The sequence below is a fragment of the Hyperolius riggenbachi genome, chromosome 4 (genome assembly GCF_040937935.1).
Source record: "Hyperolius riggenbachi isolate aHypRig1 chromosome 4, aHypRig1.pri, whole genome shotgun sequence".
In the NCBI taxonomy this organism is placed as follows: domain Eukaryota; kingdom Metazoa; phylum Chordata; class Amphibia; order Anura; family Hyperoliidae; genus Hyperolius; species Hyperolius riggenbachi.
In genome coordinates, this window is record NC_090649.1 from 135,377,918 (window position 1) to 135,385,099 (window position 7,182).

A 7,182-nucleotide genomic window follows, 5' to 3' on the forward strand; every position below is an offset into this window, starting at 1 on the left:
ATAGATAACATGCTTAGACATAATTTAATTAAGCAGATAACTCTTCTGGAATGCAGAAAGTGTTTGTTTTGAACTCTGTATTATACAAAACTAAAGATTCTCCTTCTTTCCTTGCAGGGAACTCTTTTCCATCCTCCACAGAAAGTCTACCATCCACAGACACAAGTGAACTGAAGCCAAAAAAGTTCTCTGCAAACTTGAGAGAGGGCATTCTTCAGATGTCACGGACACAGCTGCTGTTTCTCCAGCAAGAAATAATCCTCCAAGGTCCCACTGCTCTTCCTGTGTATTCCATGCCCTGGTGTATAATGACAATGGGAGCTAGCTTATGTTTACTAATGATGCCATGTCTTCAAGACCTGGATGTAATATTTGCCTTCAGTAACTCGGATCACTGAGGTCACATGACTATCTCCATGCTTTTTTCTTCATCAGTAAAAAGGGAATCGAGGCACTTTGGACATACCCAAGACCAGTTTCTGTTCTTTCCCACCACCGCACGTTAAAGAGGACAATGTGTGAGCAGTGCATTTCTGTCACTATGGAGATAATTGTATGCCAAACTAACCTTAAGCATGGACCCAACTTGCCATGGGCCAGTTAACTGTTTTGCTTTATGGTCAGTCCATAACACCACAAAGACTTGATGCACTCCGGCCAAGGCCTGCTCCTCATCTGTGATGGCCTCTATAATGTAATATGACTTTCCATTCAAGATAATAGAAAAGGAAATATGCAATTTATCCATTTCAGCATTTTACTGGTACCAGTGGCAACCAAGCAGAGCTGCCAGTTAAGTTTATATATATATATACAGTGGTTTGCAAAAGTATTTGGCCCCCTTGAAGTTTTCCACATTTCGTTCCACTTCTAACATGTACACCACTTTGTATTGGTCTTTCACGTGGAATTCCAATAGAATTGATTCATGTTTGTGGCAGTAATATGACAAAATGCGGAAAACTTCAAGAGGACTGAATAAATTTGCAAACCACTTTATAAATAAATGGAAGAATGAGTTTCATATATATAAACTTAAGTCATCGTGCTTAACCCTTTGTCTTTGTCTGATCTCCTTCATCTCAGTGCTGTGCAGTTTGACCACTATGAGTACTGACAGTTCTAAATCTTGCCAATATGTGTTTTATCACCATGCTTCTCCCTATAGAAATTGTGTTTCCTCCATGTGTGATTGCTAAAATCTCAAACAAATGAGGCTATCCTTATTTCCACTGCCGGCCATATGGGATTTTGACAGCAGTATAGACGAGGGTGGTAAGCACATCACAAAACCTGACCAGATTTCTTCCATTCTGTAACACGGACGTTGCCAAGAATTGCTGTTTTTGTCAGATGCACGGTGTGGTTTCCTCAACAATGAGATCATTTGAAAGGGTAATGGACCATCTTTTGGCACGAAGGGTCTTATTGGTAATAAAATATTTTAACACAAGGATGAAACCGAAGCAGAATTAATTAGTCAGCCATCAATAAGGGAATTTCTTGTCAATTTTTGAGCTAGGCAATCCTCAGGATGTCTATGGATGCCATCACATGTTAGCAAACACCCTTTGTTGTAGGTACATAAGTCTGGAGTCTATCGGTTAGGTTTTTGGTACACGAGTGAGGATTCTATTGGTTAGTTTGGATTTTACGGTCGATAGAGGCTTGTTAAATAAGAGAGGCACAAATGATGCTACTTGTATAGAGACATTCTTGCAATATGTATGTCTATAGGCATCTCTGAAAGAGAGGGACTGGCAACAGTCATGCAGATCTCTCATCAAAACAACAGGAGATGAGATCAACCTTATGTCTGCACCACCCTATCAGCTCAGTGACATTTACTTCTTAAAACAGATGCATCATCCTAATTTTATCTGCCATAGTCCCTTGCATCTCGCAAAAGACTCCATTTTGCTTCATGACTTGCGCCCACACACTGCAGGCAAGGGTTGGTATACATTAATCAGTATTTGTGTGTTACTGCCAAAATTTCTTTCTCTTTTCACATATTGCAAGCATTGTCTGACTAGCAATACTCGACGTCTGATGGGAACGGCTAACTCTAATGCCTGCATCTGGGCCTGAGGGTCATTTAGGTCCAGCCGCGAGCAGAGATGTTATAGATTGATCCGGTTTATCCTTAGCAGTATTTTCAGTATTTTTCACTTCCTAACTTGTACTTAACCCCACCAAATGTTAACCAGAGAAAGAAAAGGGACATTATATTTTTTGTGTCACTGCAAATGAGGAATTTTAATTTAGCTTATTCTAAAAAAAAAAAAAAAAAGATAGAAAAAAAAAGAAAAACAAAAAGCAATCTAACAGAACATTTTTTTGGTTCATGCATTCTTTAGACTTATGTTTTTCTATTTTTTGTTTCATTTGTAATTTTTTGCATTTTTGGCGCAGGGAAGAGTAACTGGTTCCTCTTCTCCAGAAATTAGGTACGCATAACTTATCTCCTTTATTTATGGTCTTTTTATACCTAGTTTGTAAAATTGTAAAATAGCAAAGTTAATGCAAAGGTTTGCATTCCGGGCAAAATTAAATAAAAAAAATAAATAAAAATAAAGTAGTTACTGAAATATTACATGAGTTGTCTTCATTTTTTTCCTAGCAAACTGTACTTCTTTCTTAAAGGAAACTCTGAGTGAAAGGAATATGACGAGTGCCATTTCTAATTTCTTTTAAGAAAGACTGTTGGTAGTTTCCTGGTGGCTGTGTTCTTCCTTTGCCTCACTTACCTTCCAATTTACTAACCCTAACCCAGTACAGTAACATTTCCTTATAGTAAACTTCAAGCGATCTGGCCAAGTAGCTTACTATATCAGAGGTTTATATCAGCTGGATAGCATACTGGCTAAGGGTTAAGGCCTTTGATGTAGCATTTGAGCCTTTGACCAGGGTCCGAATCCAGGCTCAAGCCAGTATGTAAAGTAGTAAGGAGTCTTTAGGCAACACTCCCTAATGATCCTGGTCACCTGTGGAGCGAGTCCTAAGAGGCTGCCGCCCTGAGGCCCTTTGAGTCCGCCAGGAGAAAAGCAAAATACTGTATGAATCTCCTGTGTATTGCCTATAGGATTGGTCATACATTGTTGATTCATACAGACACATGGTTTACTATAGCCAGAGGTTAACTCTGTCAGAGTCTACTATAGCGAGATTCTAGTATAGAGATCAGGTACTCATATTACACTTGGTGCATGTTTGTACCAGGTGTGTGACTCAACTACTGAAGCTATGAAAGGAGATGAGCTAAGTGAGTTTTGGCCATTGCCTTAAAGGATACCTGAGGTGACATGTGACATGATGAGATAGATATGGATATGTACACTGCCTAGCACACAAATAACTATGCTGTGTTCCTTTGTATCTTTCTCTGCCTGAAAGAGTTAAATATCAGGTATGTAAGTGGCTGACTCAGTCCTGACTCAGACAGGAAGTGACTACAGTGTGACCTTCACCGATAAAAAATTCCCTTTTTTATCTCTTTCCTACTCTCAGAAGCCATTTTCTGCTAGGAAAGTGTTTTATAGTTGGAATTTCTTATCAGTGAGGGTCACACTGTAGTCACTTCCTGTCTGAGTCAGCACTGAGTCAGCCACTTACATACCTGATATTTAACTCTTTCAGGCAGATAACGAAAAAAAGGAACACAGCATAGTTATTTGTGGGCTAGGCAGTGTACATACATATGTCTATCTCATCATGTCACAGGTCACTTCGGGTATCCTTTAAAGTGGACCCAAATTAAAAATACAAGATTTCAGAAATAAAATCTATTTTCTAAATTATAACAATAAATAGCTGCCTTTTTTCATCTGCATGATGAAAAATATAAAATATTTTACATTTATTGGAGGAACCCCTCCCTTCCTTTCAAATTGCCGGGATTTTCCGGCAAACTGGTGGAGTAGATGGTGTCTGGCAATGGAGGAATTGCTAATGGCTGCCCCCAGTATAACCCTAGCTATGAAAAGAGAAGGGTGAAAAGCATGCACTGAAATGATCATGGGTTTGAAGGAGTGTTTATTTATCTTTGTATGTGTCAGAGTGGTGCAACTAAATATTTTTAATTAAAAAAATGTTTGGTTTGGGTCCGCTTTAACTGGGATTCAAATGTTGGATTGTAGAACTGCTAGCCATCATGCCACTGCAGTCATACTGTAGGAAGTATACAAGACAGATGTTCTGAATAATTGTTAATAATTAAGTAGCTCACAAAGCATTATAGATGACAAAACCGAGGTTCTTGTCATCAGAGGTCAGCTTCTAACAGCAAAGCAGCTCCACAGCCAACACTAGTGAGTGGAGAGAACTCAGACCTAACAAGCTCCAACACTGTGCGCAGATTAGGTTTATTGATGGGGAATTAAACTTCAGGAATCAAATTTCAGCTGCTGGGAAACATTCCTTCCTTCACTTGAACATTATTGCAAAAATTAAGCACCTCATTCCTTCAAAGAATCTTCCAACCCTAGTTCACACCTTCATCACATCAAGGCTGGAATATTGCAGTGCCCTCTATGCAGACCTTCCAAATAAAGACCTACACCCACTGCAGCTAGTACAGAATGCTGCCGCAAGACTGTTAACTAGCCAACCCCACCATTGCCACATAACACCAATCTTTTGCTCAATACATTTGCTACCCATAAAATGGGGAATTCTTTTCAAAATTGGCATGCTAACTGTAACGATCGGTGTCAGCACACAGAGAGAATCTGATTATTGATGATCTGCAGAATCATCAATAATACAGATGTATACTTGATTATGGATGATCTGCAGAATCACCAATAATAAAAGTATGACTAACCTCTGGACACCTAATAAAGAGTAAGTGATTGGTGTAACTGTAGGCTATCTCCTGTGAGGCGGGAGATATAGGCAGCTCGGCCAAGAACCACCTGAGGGGTAGGTGGCCCTGGGAAGTGCAGGGACTATCTCCTTGAGAGAGAGAATAGTGAGAACCTGGCAACCAGGGAATCTAGAGGTCAGGTAATAGACTGTACTGCAGCCAGGGGACTCCAGGAGAAGAGGCCACTGGCTGCTAATAGAGATGTGGCGCACGGTTCCCGACCCGTTCGCCGGCGAACATCTCTTAATCCATGGGCCTCTTACTACTTCCGGGTCGCAATGACCCGGAGTAGTACGCCTGCACTGCCCGGCGGAGCGCGTCCTAGATCGCGCTCCCGTTGCCGGGCACTCTCTGCGCATGTGCGTGACGTCATGAGTGACGTCACGCTCATGCGCAGAGAGTGCCCGGCAACAGGAGCGCGATCTAGGACGCGCTCCGCCGGGCAGCGCAGGCGTACTACTCCGGGTCATTGCAACCCGGAAGTAGTAAGAGGCCCAGAGAGGTTCGCCAGGCGAACTGTTCGGCCCAACACTAGCTGCTAACAGGGTGGATACTCTGAGGAGCAGGAGTCCTAGTTGCAACTGACACTTTGTGGAATTGTGTCACTGCTAGTACAGATAGACTGAGCACTCAAGGGTGAGTGACAGCCTGGAAGGTCGGGGCAGGCCAGGTTGGCAACACACGAGCAGATGAGGTACAGAGACAGAAGGCTGATTCGGTAACCGGGTACGGGCAGGGTCTGGCAACAGGTAGGCAGATAGGCAGAGGTACCGAATCAGAAAGCAACAGAGAGGTCGACAGAGCAAATAGTCATAACAGAAATAGAGCAGAGTCCTAGTCTGAGGTGTGAGGTCCTTGGTCTCGACACCCAGGAACTAGTCTAAAGTATAACAGCAATGACACAGTATTCCTAAGCTTGGGTGTGAGGTCCTTGGTCTCAACACCCCGGAACTGGTCTATAGTATAACACAGCAATGACACAGTAATCCTAAGCTTGGGTGTGAGGTCCTTGGTCTCAACACCCCGGAACTGGTCTAAGATATAACACAGCAATGACACAGTAATCCTAAGCTTGGGTGTGAGGTCCTTGGTCTCAACACCCCGGAATTGGTCTATAGTATAACACAAGCGTAATCTGGCTAAGTGTGAATTCCCAGGTCCTCCTGGTTCTAACACACTGTGAGATCTGACTGGTCTGAGTGCTCACACGTAAGTATTCGCAGCGGCAGACAACCTGAGACTGACCAGCAAGATCTATATATAGTGCAGCGCTCCTCAGCGCCGCCCAGCGCCACTCAGCCAATCACACGCTGCGCTGGGATCAGCTGATCGACCTGATCAGCTGATCCCTCTCCTACTGGCATAAAGGTCCTGCCTCCCGGTGCGCACGCGCGTAGCTCTCCATCTGTGTGCACTAGAAGGCTCAGACAAACCAGATGCATGCTGCTGTGCGGAAACCGCCGGTCTGAACGCGGAGACAGCCGCTTCGCTGCCAGACCGCGCGGCGGCATCTCCGCAATCCATTACACTAACATTCAAATCCCTACATGACCTACGCCCCGGATACCTGAAGGATTTGTTGCAACTGTGTCACACCTCCCATAGCCTCAGATCAAAACGATCCAATAACTTGACAATCTTAACCTCTTGACGACCAGCTAACGCCGATTGGCGTAAACTGGTCGTCTGCGGGTTTCCATGGAAACGGCCGCTCGTTCGAGCGGCCTTTCCATGTCCGTTCATGGAGGGTGTCTCCGTGAACAGCCGGAGAGCCGCCGATCGCGGCTCGCCGGCAAAATGTAAACACGCGGGGAAGAAATCCCCGCTGTTTACATCATACGGCGCTGCTGCGCAGCAGCGCCGTAAGGCAGATTGGTGATCCCCGGCCTCTGATTGGCCGGGAATCGCCGGCATATGATAGGCTGAAGCCTATCCTTCAATGCGCAGGACGGATATCCGTCCTGCGCAGGCCATGGAGGGAGACGGAGAGGCAGGGAGCGCCAAAAACGCTGCGGAGGGGGGCTTTGAAGAGCCCCCCCCCCGCAAAGTGCAACAAGCCAGCGGCGATCAGACCCCCCCAGCAAGACATCCCCTAGTGGGGAAAAAAGGGGGTAAGTCTGATCGCCCTGGCATAATCCTGATCTGTGCTGCGCCCTGGAGAGCCCACGCAGCACAGATCAGACAGAAATCCCCTGGTCGTCAAGTGGTTAAAGTGAACCAGAGACGAAGCACCCTCCTGTATTTTACCATATATATCAATGGGAACATGACAGTAAACACCTACTCTGCTCCTTGTTTCATTCTCCTCTGCTAAA

At 44.3% G+C, this 7,182-nt stretch overlaps 1 protein-coding gene across 1 annotated transcript in view; it reads left to right on the top strand.

Moving 5' to 3' along the window:
• EPHA4 (EPH receptor A4) overlaps positions 1–2,593 on the top strand; it is a 110,019-nt gene extending 107,426 nt beyond the window's left edge. The window contains exon 18 of the mRNA XM_068280731.1: positions 118–2,593. The gene's annotated coding sequence lies outside the window, so the exon portion shown is untranslated. The remainder of the gene's footprint in view (positions 1–117) is intronic.
• Positions 2,594–7,182: the final 4,589 nt, after the last annotated feature.